The sequence below is a fragment of the Drosophila miranda genome, chromosome 2, assembly GCF_003369915.1.
Source record: "Drosophila miranda strain MSH22 chromosome 2, D.miranda_PacBio2.1, whole genome shotgun sequence".
NCBI classification, from domain to species: domain Eukaryota; kingdom Metazoa; phylum Arthropoda; class Insecta; order Diptera; family Drosophilidae; genus Drosophila; species Drosophila miranda.
The window spans coordinates 15,839,451-15,852,515 of record NC_046675.1 but is presented as its reverse complement, the minus strand read 5'-3'; the positions used below and the strand labels follow the sequence as shown (position 1 = coordinate 15,852,515).

The 13,065-nt window shown below is 41.2% G+C and overlaps 1 protein-coding gene across 7 annotated transcripts in view; it reads left to right on the top strand.

Moving 5' to 3' along the window:
• LOC108155027 (polypyrimidine tract-binding protein 1) overlaps positions 1-13,065 on the top strand; it is a 170,654-nt gene that overhangs the window by 47,867 nt on the left and 109,722 nt on the right. The window lies entirely within an intron of this gene.

The window sequence follows — 13,065 nt, the reverse complement described above, 5'->3', positions numbered from 1 at the left end:
ACATATACACATAGAGCCATGGAGCCATGGACTCCTTACCCCCAAGCCAGCAGATATTTACGTAAAATAATGTGTGCCACTAAATCAAATTGTCCGCCCCTTCGTCCCCCCTTCGTCCTCCCCCTCATTTGACTACAACTTTAATACGAAGTGATCACATTTTAATGATACCAAAATGCACTCTTGAAGGAATAATGATGTCAAGATGGTCGTGGGTTCAACAAGAAAACAAAAAAAAAAACAAAAAAAAAGCGAAAAGGAAAAATGGAAAAGGGAAAAGGGAACAACGGACGCAGAAACATTTCTACGGATTGTGTCACGTTTTTTTTTTTTTTTTTTGATAAATTCCACAGCATACACGTATATATCATGATTTTGGTTCGTTTTTGTTGGGAGTCCTGTTTAAATGCCAGGACATAAATCTATTTTTGAATGAAAGCCACTCGCTGGCAGGATGCGTGTGGAGCATGGCGTATGCGCAATATTTTCCAAGGGATATTTTTGGAAGTGCTCTGTTCTGTTGTTTTGTTATCTGTGAAGGAAACTGTGCTTATTGTTTGCATAATGGACGCTCGTTAGCGAGAGGGTGTGTGCATCCTGAGAGGATAGCTCTTTCTCCAATACCGTGAAGGGGGGCTATTTTTGCAATTGAATAAAGAAATACTCGCAGAACCCCCCTTGAACACAGAAAAGGGACGCAGAGAAGGCTTAACCAATATAAATGCGCTTTTAATATGGGGCATACGGAATGTCCCCGACTGCTGTGTCCTCCTGCCGCCTCCTGCTGCTCCTTTTTGTCACTTGAGCGTTTTAATAAATGATATCCTGCAGCGCCCTGCAGCCCTTTGGCACTCGCTTTGTGCCAAGGATGCTCCTCCTGCTTTCAGGGATAATTGAAATTTCTGTTCCCTTCACACAGAAATCGGAGTTTGCAATTTCTGCTTTGTGGGTGGCCTGACAGACGTTAACTTATTGCACTCACTGTGAAAGAACTTTTCTGTGGACCACCCCGCCCCCTCCCGCCCACCGCGGAAATGCCGTCGGCATTTGTCGCAACATTTCAATGAAGAATGCAAACAAATTTGCAAATAATTAAGGTCGGAATGCGACCGCAGCAGCGAGAGACAAACAAATTCAACAAACAATTAATTCCGACTCATCGAACGGCAATTAAAATGATTTTCTTTTTTTTTCGCAAATTTTATTATCCATCCAGTTGAAGGGTTAATGAGCGGCCAATAAATTGTGATTTATGTCGGGCGACAAAAAAATGACACTGCCACTGCCACTGCGAGAGCTTAAGCGCCTCTGACAGGCAGACGCCTACCTCCCTCCCTCCCTCCCTCCCTCCCTCCGCACCGCCCTCTCTCAATTATGAGTCCAACCCCCATCGGTCCGGGGGTATATCCGTGATCTGCCGACGCGACTAATTAACGCAAATCACAGCACGCAAAGGAGTCCTGCTGCTGCCATGGAAAGTGATAACCAGTTCATAAAAAGGCAGCAAAAAACAGAGAAAAAAGAAGCCGAGCTGGAGGGAGGGAAAAGTATATTTAATAATAAAAACGGAAGACAACAAAAAATGGCCTGAAATTAAACGAGCTGCCAGGAAGGAGCCCCTGACTGCTGTTAAACCCAATTTCCTGCCCCCGAAAGGTAGAACCCCTTACACTTGACCGCGCGGCATAAATCATGGGGCAGTGGCACGGCTGCCATAGGGGGGAGGGGGACACTGTCTTCTTAGGCCATAAAAAAACGCCGCTTAAAAATTGACCGTGCTAAGGTGAGGCGGCAGAGCAATATTTAATAACAAAAGAAATATAGAAGACAATGAAAAAAAAATCGACATTTTATGGGGGTAGCCAGTCATCGGAGGGTGGTGGGTGGGGGGTTGTGTTGGGTTGGATGATGGAATTTTTAAGAATTTAATTTTGTTTAGACAGCCTCAATTTGTCGATAAATGTTTTACAGGTGTTTTACGTTAAGAACAACAAAAAAGCCGAAAATGTATAGTGAGAATTATGCACCTCTGATGCTCATGTTCTAGCGTTTTTATTGCTGTATTTCGCTGCGAGAGCAGTGCAGTCGCATCAACTAGCTTTGAATCTCTCACGCAATAAATTCTCTTCAAATTGCTTCGCAACCTTTGCTTGTATCGCCTCTCTCAGCAGAAAAGAACAACAATGCGAGCTCAGGCGAGATTAACTTTTGGTTGCTGTTGTTTTCTGTCCCCAGATCGTCATTCCACGAGCCTCGGCTGTTGCTCGCACGCATTGCATACTCATACATTTACACTTTTCAGCAATAACAACAGCTATGCAAGCGCAGGCAAGGTAAACTTCTTGTTGTTTTCCGATCGTCATTTCAATTTACGAGCCGAGCCTCTCGCACGAGCCTACTTCGCACCCATTGTCCGCTCGTGCATTTGCAATTCCATCCACCTATCCCACCATCAGCAAAAACAGTAACAATGGGAGAGCAGGCCATGTGAATTTTTCGTCGTTTTTGTCATTTCAATTCACAAGCCGCTCGCTCCTACTCGCACGCATTTGCAATTCCATGCAGCTAGGGCACTCTCAGCAACAACAGCAACAATGGGAGAGCAGGCAAAGTGAATTTTTGTTGTTGTTTTCTGCACCTCGATCGTCATTTTACGAGCCTCGGCTGCTGCTCGCACGCATTGCATACTCGTATATACTCCGTCCAGCTGTGGCTCTCTCGGCAACAAAAATTACAGCCTGACTCTCGCAGCCAGGCTTCGCTCTCAGCTCAAAGCAAATACGAACCAAGGCATAAAGGAACGGGACTCTACTCTGCTGCGTAGTTTCTGTCTTTGTTTTGAAAATCTCGTCTGTAATCTGTATTCATGATTTGTTCTTTTAATGCACTGCAGACACCTACAACCCCAGCGCTTTAATCATGTCCGTGCGTGTCCCTCTGCTCTCTTCATTTGATCATAACACAGTAATCAATGTTTCTATCAATACTTTGCAACCTCTTCAATCGCCTTTCAATCTGCTTTACCTACTTGCACCTATTTACAGTGTATGATGCAGCAAACTCCTCTTTATTTACAGTTCCGTCACCGACAAATAAGAATTAGATTTAGATTCCATGGTAATCCGTTTTATTCCATGGATTTGCTTGTAGTTTTACAGCGGGAAAAACAACGCTTGACGTCCAACGGGACATGGACTCGGTTCAAAGGCCTTCGAGCTTAAGGACTTCCGCCATCTGCCTGTACACTCAGCGTGTGCTCTACTATTCTCTTTGCTGGATGGGAAGGGTGATGATGAGGTCGCCACCACACCAATCCCCATGGCAACAGCAACAGCAGCAGCAGCACTGTACCGTGCATTGCACCCCTCCGCCTGTGGTCAGGGACAGGGGGAGAGATAGAGAGAGATGCTTCCGTTTCAGCCATCTCAGAGGATGATTCTTTGCCTTGGACTGTCTTTAGCCTGCCGGACTACCTTTATCTGCTTCTCCTCAGACTCCTTCTTGGAATACCTTTATCCCGGCCCCGTCCCTCTTCTCAGACATTTTCCTGGAGCTGAAGCTGAAGCTCCTGCGCATACATTCGCATTTGTTTTTCTCATGCTACTTATTAATAATTTAAGCTGCGCTTCACTCCGGGCCAAGAGACAGAGGACAGCACAACGGAACGGAACGCATTGTTTGCCCAGAAATGTTTGTCTGTCTGAGGATGCTGTGTATCCTCTTCTCACAAAGGATTGCGCTTCAGTTACATTCGGGCGTTTTTCGGGCGTTGTGTTAAGCGCTCATTTCTTCCCCTTCCCCCCAACACAGGTTGTTGTTTTTTTTTTTACTTTTTTTATTTCCACTCAAATTGTTTTATTTGCAACGCACACACACACACACACAGATACAGATACAGACACCCCCAGACGTCTTGGCTTTATTACGGTGATTTTTCTTGAACGCATTTCGTGCTGCGAAAGGATCTCCGGGCATTTCCACCTTTTGTAATTTTTATGATATTATTTCGCTGCCGACGCCATCGCCGTCGCCGTTGCCGTCGCCGTTGCTTTACCTCAACTTTTGATATGCGTTCGTTCTTTCGCTTTTCCTCCATTCTTTATTATTGTAATTCATATTAAAAGAGCAAAAAAAAAAAACAAGCGAGAAAGGGAACCAAGTAGTTCTTCTTCTCGTCTCGTGTTCGTCTCATTCCACTCAATATTTGCCTTTGTGCAAAGACCAAGAGAGAGGGGGAGAGAGAGAGAGAACGAAACCTTTTCAAGGAATTAAAAGAAAAGAAAAGAAAAGCATATGAAAGCCAGCCCGGATCGGATCCATGACCGAATATACGTGCCGCCGCAATGCACATTAAGCACACACCAGAGCACCACGCACCACGCACCACGCAACGAAACCCCACAGCAAGGACATTCAGATTCAGGGCCTTTTGTTGTGTCCCCTCGACTCCTGATTTGATTCCAGGCTTTGTTCGGGCTGGCTCCCTAACAAGCGTTAAAAATTATAGTTATTAAGTGGGATTGTGTGTGTGTGCCGTGTGGCTCGTAAGACGTGTATGGGTAATTTGCTGAAGGCTACCAAAGGACTTTTGCCACTCTTGCCACACACATTAGGCACACGCATCTCTTCTTTTAAAATCAAAATTGCGTCGAGCCATTAGGAGGCAACAGAAGCAGCAACAACAAAGGACCGGGCCAACAGAGGCTAATTATTCCCCCGTTTACGGCCGCCGGCGAACACAAAACAATCGTTAAACGAGAAATATTATACGAGTGTGTACTATGTGGCATACAACATAGCATGCTTTTGTGCGTGTCCAAACTACTGCGGCACGCAACCCAAAAAAGAGAGAAGAAAGGGCTGGCTTTTTTCGAGGGAAACCTATGCAACAGATACCCTAGGATTTATACGAATTATAAGCGAATGGAATGACATCTACACCTATAGAAAAATTCTATAGAAAAAAAGAAATATTTTAAAAAACTATATATATTAAATATAATTTTTTTAATACAAAATATATAAAATAATAATAATTGACGTAAATAAATTAGAAATAATATAAATTAATAATAAAACAAATAACTAAATACGGCTCATATTTAATCCAAATATAACACACTTAATATTTATTAGTATTAATATTATTTAATACTATTAATATATTTTATTATTATTTTTAATATGAAATATATTTTATTACTATTTTTAATATGAAATATATTTTATTATTATTTTTAATATGAAATATATATTTTATTATTATTTTTAATATAAAATATATTTAATTTTAATACATGTAAAATATTCAAATTAAAAATGAAAATTAGTTAAAACAGAAATCAAAACATTTTAAAATAATCTGTCATTAAAAATTAAATATTTTTGTGTTGGAAACCTCACAAAAATGAAGGATACTTGCATTCTCCACATTGCCCAACATTTTTCATCTCCCATTCAAAGTATCCCCACTTCAATGGGATGAAAAAAGAAAGAAAACTGAAGAAGAAAAGCTGGCCAAGAGTGGGCCAAATACAAACAGTTAACAAGCTGCTTGTTGCTTCTTGGCATAAGTCAATTCTGGTGGGGGGGGGCTGGGGTGGCAGCAGGGAACACGGCAAGGGGCAAGGACAACGAGGAAAACTATCCGCAACAGACAGACGGACAGCGGAACAAGAGTCCTGTGTAGAAATCGAAAAGGGATACACATTAATTTCAATTAAGGCTTTGCGGAACGCCCCAACGCTTCTTGAAGGACTATCTCTTAGTATTTGTTGTCCTGCAGCGTCCTTGTCGCTTGTTTCTTGTTGCTTGTTCCTTGTTCCTTGAATGCTTTACATTTGCTTTACTATTTTCGTCGTGGACGTGGGACGTCCGATATGTGTGTTTGAGACACAGAAAGAGACAGGGGCATGCGGAGCGGCAGCGACCATTATTTATTATAGTTGGGCACAAAAGGACAACAAGGATACAGCACAATGGACTGTTGCTCTCTATCCTTGTGTCGTGTGTCGCAGAAACGCAAGAAATTACACGAAATGATGCAATTCCCAGGTGTCTCGTTAAAATTTCACAAGATGGAACATATCACAAGATGAAAGAAAAACGAAACGAAACCCATGAGGAAACTGATTTGCGAGCAACCCCACTACGGGGGGTTGAAAACTACTTGAAAAAGCCGCGAGCACTGCTTATGAAAGGAATAGAGTCTTTCATTAATATTTGTCGGAACCCTTAACGTTCGTTTCTTCTCGAACATCTGAAACGCTGGAAATTCCTTCCGGCTGGCAATCCCTTAAATTGCCTTTCCAATTAGATAGTTTTTCAAGTTTGCAGAACTTGGGAAAACTTTTATTGTGTATGACAATTTTTCACAGCACAGAATTCTCACAAAAATAAAAAAATAAAAAAATAAAACTAAGGGAAAGTGGAAAACTTTTCGCTGATTAGTTGGGAACTTGCTCTACTTTAAAAATTACAATTTAGATTAAAGTATTTCCACCATTCAGCTGGTTCACATTGCGGGTAGTTCGGTGCAGAATGCAGTGCCCCATAAATGGTTACCGTAGCTCCAGCGCATCGAAACTTTTAGGACTAAAAAATATATAAAAATAAAACAAGTAGCTAGTTAAAAAATAAATAAAATGAATAAAACAAAAAACGATAGATAAAAACAATATAAATATAATAAAAATTTAAAAAATAAATAAATATAAAATAAATTAAAAAAATAAATAAATTTAAAAATTAAATAAATAAAAAATAAATTAAAAAAATTAAGAAAGAAAATAAGTTTTTAAAATAGGCAAATGAAATAAACATACAAAACAAAATTTAAAAAATATAAATATAAATGTAATAGAAATAGAAATAAATAAAAAATATATAAAAATAAAAAAAATATATAAAAATAAAAAAAATATTTAAAAATAAAAGAAAAATAAAAAAATTAAAATATATACAAAAAAAATATATATAAAAATAAAATATATAAAAAATAAAAAAAATATAAAAATTAAAAAATATATAAAAATAAAAAATATATATTAAAATAAATATAAAATATAAAAATAGCCAAAATAAAAATATAAAATAAATAAAATAAAAAATGAAATCAAAAAAGTAATGAAATAAATAAAACAAAGTTGAAAAATTAAGAAAGAAAATAAGTTGTAAAAATAGTCAAACAAAATAAAAGCAAAAATACATATGTATATCTATACAAATAGATATCGAAGAAATTTAAAAAATATACGTATAAAAGAAAAGTGATTACAGAAATAAGTAAATGAATATAAATTCGAAAAATGTAATATCTAACTATCTAATAATCATGAGTGCCGTTTGATATGCACGTTGCTGAACGACAGTGAGAAATCCAGCCTTGATTAAAGATTAGACCCCTTGGAAGATGCAAAATCTAACGATTATTATCGTGATTTCTCTATTGCTTGTTGATGCTAAAAGAAAACTTTAAGCTGCAGTGCAAACAAGCCAATTATTGTGGTCTTAAAAGGTAAAGAAAGTGGGAGTAAAAGTGAGGGAAAGTGGAGGGGGAGGCGGAGCGTCACAGCTGTGGGCACAGGAGAGCAAATCGGCTTTAACCCTAACAACAGGGCCCCGAAGATGGCTACCAAGACAACGGCCGCACACATCCTGTGGGGGGCAACACAACATTTTGTTGTTGACTTTGGCTTTACAGTTCAATATTTATTCTCGCGATTTTCACGCCGTGTGCGGCAGAAAGATTGCTTTTTCTGTAGCTCCGGTGGCAACCCTGGCAACGAACAAGAAGCGGAAGAAAGGAGAGCCTATGTGGACAGAGCAAACACAAGCGGACACATGCATTAGTCGGACTTAAATGTTGTCAGTGGGGGAATGGGAATGGTGATGGGGATGGGGATGGGGATCCTTCCATACTCTCCAAATATCTGCCACTTTCTGTCTGTCTGTGTGTGTCTGTGTGTGTGTGCCTTTGTTGCCGATGCGAGAGTTTGGTCCTTGTCGTCAGGTGTGTGCGCGCCACGCCAAAAAACGAAGGAAAACTTGTTGACCAAACTGGAAGATAAACACACAGACACACAGACAGACAGAAAGACAAACACACGGGGAGTGGCACAGCGCGGGGCCAGGGGGAACTGAAACTTTTGGCAAGCAAAAGTGTTGGGCCAGGACAAACACATCTGTCCGTCTGTCTGTCTGTCGTGTCCGCCCGACTGCCCAAATAAGCATTATGAAATTTGCAAAAACTTTCCAATTGAAAGCGAAACTAAAGGAAGCCAGAGCGTTGAGTGGGAAAGTTTTTTGGGTGCTGAAAGAGGGGGGTGGATGCACCTCCCCAGCCCTCACCTCCTCGAAGGTGTGTGTGTCGCACCTTGAGACAAAAAGCCGTCTGGTGGCGCTCTGGCTTTCGGGCTCTGCGATTTATTTGCATGTGTGCCTATAAATTTGTAATAAAAACTGCAAACGACCGCAAGGGCTGTCTGCGGGCATCCCTAATACAGTCATCAGCGCCAGAAAGGGGTGCCGCGCCGCGCCGCACAGAATCGACCCTGGTCCTGTCTTCGGCTGGCTTTTGTTGTAACTCATTTGACATTATTATGTGAACTTTTTATGGCCTCTAAGGCTCGACACGAGCGCTCGCCTTCAAGTGGTGTGCGTGCGTGGAGATAGAGCCCCTTCCTAGGCAGAGGCGCACATCAATAAATTTCCATGTGTTGCTCTGCTCTTTTTGGGGCGGGACTCTTCCTGTCAGGGACCCGGCACAAAGCTTTGGGTAATTATTATTTTGGTTTATGTGTGGCGTCGTCTTTAGAATTCTCTTTATTACGCATCGAAGGTGTCTCTCCGCCCTCCCCCCCTCCCCCTGTCGCTGCGACATAAAATGTTTACTCGAGATACGTGCCGTGGGAGGATATCCCTCTGGTGGAGGTCCTCGAGAGTAGGCCAAGGAATCATAATTTTTATGGCGCGACGAATAGTTAATGCGCTTCTCATGTCTCCAGGACTCTCTCTCTCTCGCTCTCTCTCTGTGGTTATGGCCATTCCCAGGCGCTGATTGGACTAGTTATCCTTACGAGTGTCCCCTGCCCCTGGAGTAAGCCAGGCCGCAAATCTAATCTTGTGGCGAATAAAGGCTTAAAGGTCGCCAACGGAGGAGTGGCCGGGAGTGGTAGTGGCACTGGTTGATGGCTAAATGACATCAAAGTGTAGCCACCACAATAAAACGAATAGCGAAAGTCATGATGCAGTGGAGCATGGTGCAACCAGGTGGGTGTGGGGCACCGTGGATGTCATTGGGTGGACTGAGAAATTTGGAAAATATACATATAAATACTTTATAGGGAGGAAATATGCTTAAAAGCATCTAATTCCGTTCCAAATTCTATGGATCGCATTCTAAATTCTGCGGATTCCATTGGGTATATTGTGAATCCTGTTCGGCAACACATGGATTTCATTCCAAATGATGTGGATGCGATTTAAAATAATGTGGATTGGTCCATTGGTCATACTGTGGGTCCTGTTCGGCATTTAATGGATTTCATTCCAAATGATGTGCATAATATTTGAAAGTATTTGGATTCCATTCAAATTATGTGTATCCTGTGTGGGGATGCAGTTTCAGTTAATGTGAATCTTGCAGTGTATTCCGTTCCACATTCTGTGGATCTCGTACCAGATGCTGTAGATTCCCTTCCAAATGAGGAGTATCATATTCCCCATTCCTTTGGATCCCATTTAAATATATGTGGATTGATATTCGAAATTCTCTGGATCGTATTCCAAGAAAATGGAACAAAATATTTCGCTTTTCAGTCAGTCGTCTCCCATCCGCAGGCAATGCTGTGTGGGAAACGTAGGAAAGGAATCGAAGCACACGTGCCTCGACACCAAGATACTCGTAGCCGGTACCCAGTTTCTTTATGTAGATGATCTCTATAAGAAAAGCCTCCCTATGATAGAGTCCCACGAGCTAATGGACAAGAGAGACAAAAAGAAAGAGAGAGAGAAGGAGAGGTAGTGCGCTCTCTTTGTGTACTAATTGCCAGGCATGAAAACCCACCCTTTAATGCTATGCTACTCCGTGTGAGAGAAAGGGAGAGAAAGAGTGAATCAATCTTTAGTTTAAAGAGAAAGATTATTCAAATCGACAGTAATATGAGTAATTATTATCCGTGGAACCGGAAGAACATATAATTTCTTAAATTATTTGCTTATTTTTCGGTATACAAAATATCATTATTCCAATAAGAAGCCCCCCTCGAAATCGAGCCTAATCCTTGGAACTCTTTTTAGGCTTTTTATCCCACTGTACCCCTTCCCTCTGCCACTCCCACTCCCGCGCCATTTGGGGCTTACAATCCGCGGTAATACGAAACATAAAACTCAAAATCATAAAAAACGCAAAAGCAAGGACAATAAGAGCCTGGCCCTATCCAGGACGCCAGGATTCGCATTCGCATAGAAAGCAAATACAAATATTGACATTGGATATGCGATTGGTTGGCCTTTGAGCGGCGGCTTGGCGGTGGGGGCAGGTGCCCCATCATGTGGTTGCAGAAGGGCTTCTCGTAATGCCGTAAATGTGTGCGTGTGTGTGTGTGTTTGTGTGTGTGTGTGCACTTAAGGAAGTTGGCGGCTGGCGCCCAAAGGATTTTTGTACCTTTACGATGCCAATATAAATTTGTATTTACATTGCAATAATACTCGTAAAATGGAAGGAACTCAGAGGACACCACCCAACTCCGCCCTCCATGGCTACTTGCAACAGCGCGGCACAATTTCTGATTTATGACACTAAAAGTGCACTCAAAGTAGCAGCAAAGGCAAGAGGAAAGAGGCAGCATCTCGTTCTGGCAGCAATATGGGCGACGTTTTTTAATTCCACAGATAACAAAGCACTTGTGGCCTTAAGCCGGCTACGCCCTCGACCTCGCCCACGCCCACGCCCACGCCATCGAGATAGCAGCGGATAGAAAATGGAGCAATAAGCCAGGCGGCAGGGCCTCTAAGCACAAAGAGGCGCCACCCCCAGGGGCAGATAAAAATCAAAACTTAAGCGCCATGGATCGATGCAGCAGCCACACAGAGAGTGCAGCAAAGGCAGCAGCAGCAGCAGCCGGAGTGGCCGTGGCAGCAACAGGCGCTGCTGCGATAACAATTTCTAATAAAACCGCATGACAGCCATTTGCCACACACACACATGTGGCACAGAGAGAGAGAGAGAGAGAGGGGATTATTGCAGCATTGAGAGTTTTCCTATTTGGCCATAAAGTGGCATTATGCATGGCTCTGGCGGCTTTCCGTGGAACCCATCGATAGACCCCCCTAGAAATTGGCAGCCACACAGTGCCACAGAGGCACACATGGCGTATACTTGATGTGGCGCAACGATTATATAATTGCTTAATTACTCAAAACTCTTGTAAAAAAAAGTTGTGCCGCCTCTCGAGTGCTTGCAGCCGCAGAAAATTAACCATAATATTCAAAAGAAAATAACTTTTCCCTCGAGCAACTTTCTCTCTCTCTCTGGCTGTCTCTGCCAGAAATCGGAATGGGGATAGGGTTTTCCTTTTTCCTTATTTATTTATTCACGTTTTTTCTGTGAAAAATCAGTGCCAGAAATCGGCGTGAAATACTTGACGGGCCCTCAAGAGGGCAAGCGAGGAGAAAAAAAGCGAAAAAAAATTGGAGTTTTCTCCGGAAACTTTTCACGGCAGAAGGAGCTCCGCGAAAAGGGGAAAAATGGAAAAATCTCTGGCATCATTCTTATTGCTTATTGTATATGAACTTTGTTGAATGGCAATAGGAAATGAGTGAGGCAGGGGGCGGGGGCAAGGATATTACGAGTATCTGCACGGGCCACGACCCACTTTTTGCCTATTTTCCAACTCTTTGTTGCGGGCCCCCGTTTGCAATTTGTCTTAAGTGGCCGCCCACTCGGTACCCGCCATTGAAAAACCACCGAAACCACCCCCAACCCCCCACCCCCGGCTCGCGGGGCACCCTCGGGGCCCGCGTTGCGTGTGCCTCAAGAAAAAGTGTGAAAAAAGCGTAGGCAAATGCCATAAAGTATGCAAAGCATTTGCATTTAGCATTCAACAAGAGACAACACACAAAATGAAGTGCGAAGCGGTCGAAGCCGCGACAAATTTTCCAACTAACTGGGGGACCAAAAAAAAAACCCAGAGAAAGGAAAGCCGAAGGACTGAAAAAAAAAAGTGGTAAAAGGGTTGCTTTTTCGGGCTTTTGCTCCTTCGTTGGCTTTTGTGCTGACAAATTCAGGCGTGATAAGTTTTATGTGCGCTTATTTGACTGTTTTTAAATAGACCCAGGACGCGACAGGACCCCAGAAGGAGGGGAGGAGGGGGGGGAGGGGGGCAAGGAGTTCGTGTTTAGGCCTCGACCAAAAGTTAAATAATTGATGTTGACAATCAACAAAGCAAATAAAGTAAAATAAGTAGAAGGCGTCGCGGAGACACGCCACGGCCACGGCCACCCGGCCACCCTATTATCCCGGAGTGTCCTCACTTCTGTGAGAATTAATAAAGGCATTTTCAAGTTAAATTTAATTAAATTTATTTATGACGAGCAGCGCCGAATCTACCCACCGAAAAAAGTGCAGAGATTTCCATAGCCCCACAACTAAAGATAAAAAAGCAATGAAATTTTTTTTATTTAATTTCAAAAATAATATTCAAATATTTCATATTTAAACAGACAATAAAAATATTCTTTAGATTATTAATATTTAAAAAATATATATATTTCGGGTTTTTAAAATTTAATATATTTCTTATTTAAAATAAATGAATTTCATATTTAAATTACTTACTTCCATATTTTGATTAAATATATTTCATATATAAAATTAAATATATTTCATATATAAAATTAAATATATTTCATTTTTAAAATAAATATATATAAAATTTTTAAATAAAATATTTTAATTAATTTTTGTTTTCTTTTTAATTAAATTGTTTTCACATTTTGATTAAATATGTATATTTCATATTTAAAACGATATAAAATATTTTTTATTTAAATTAAAGATTTTAT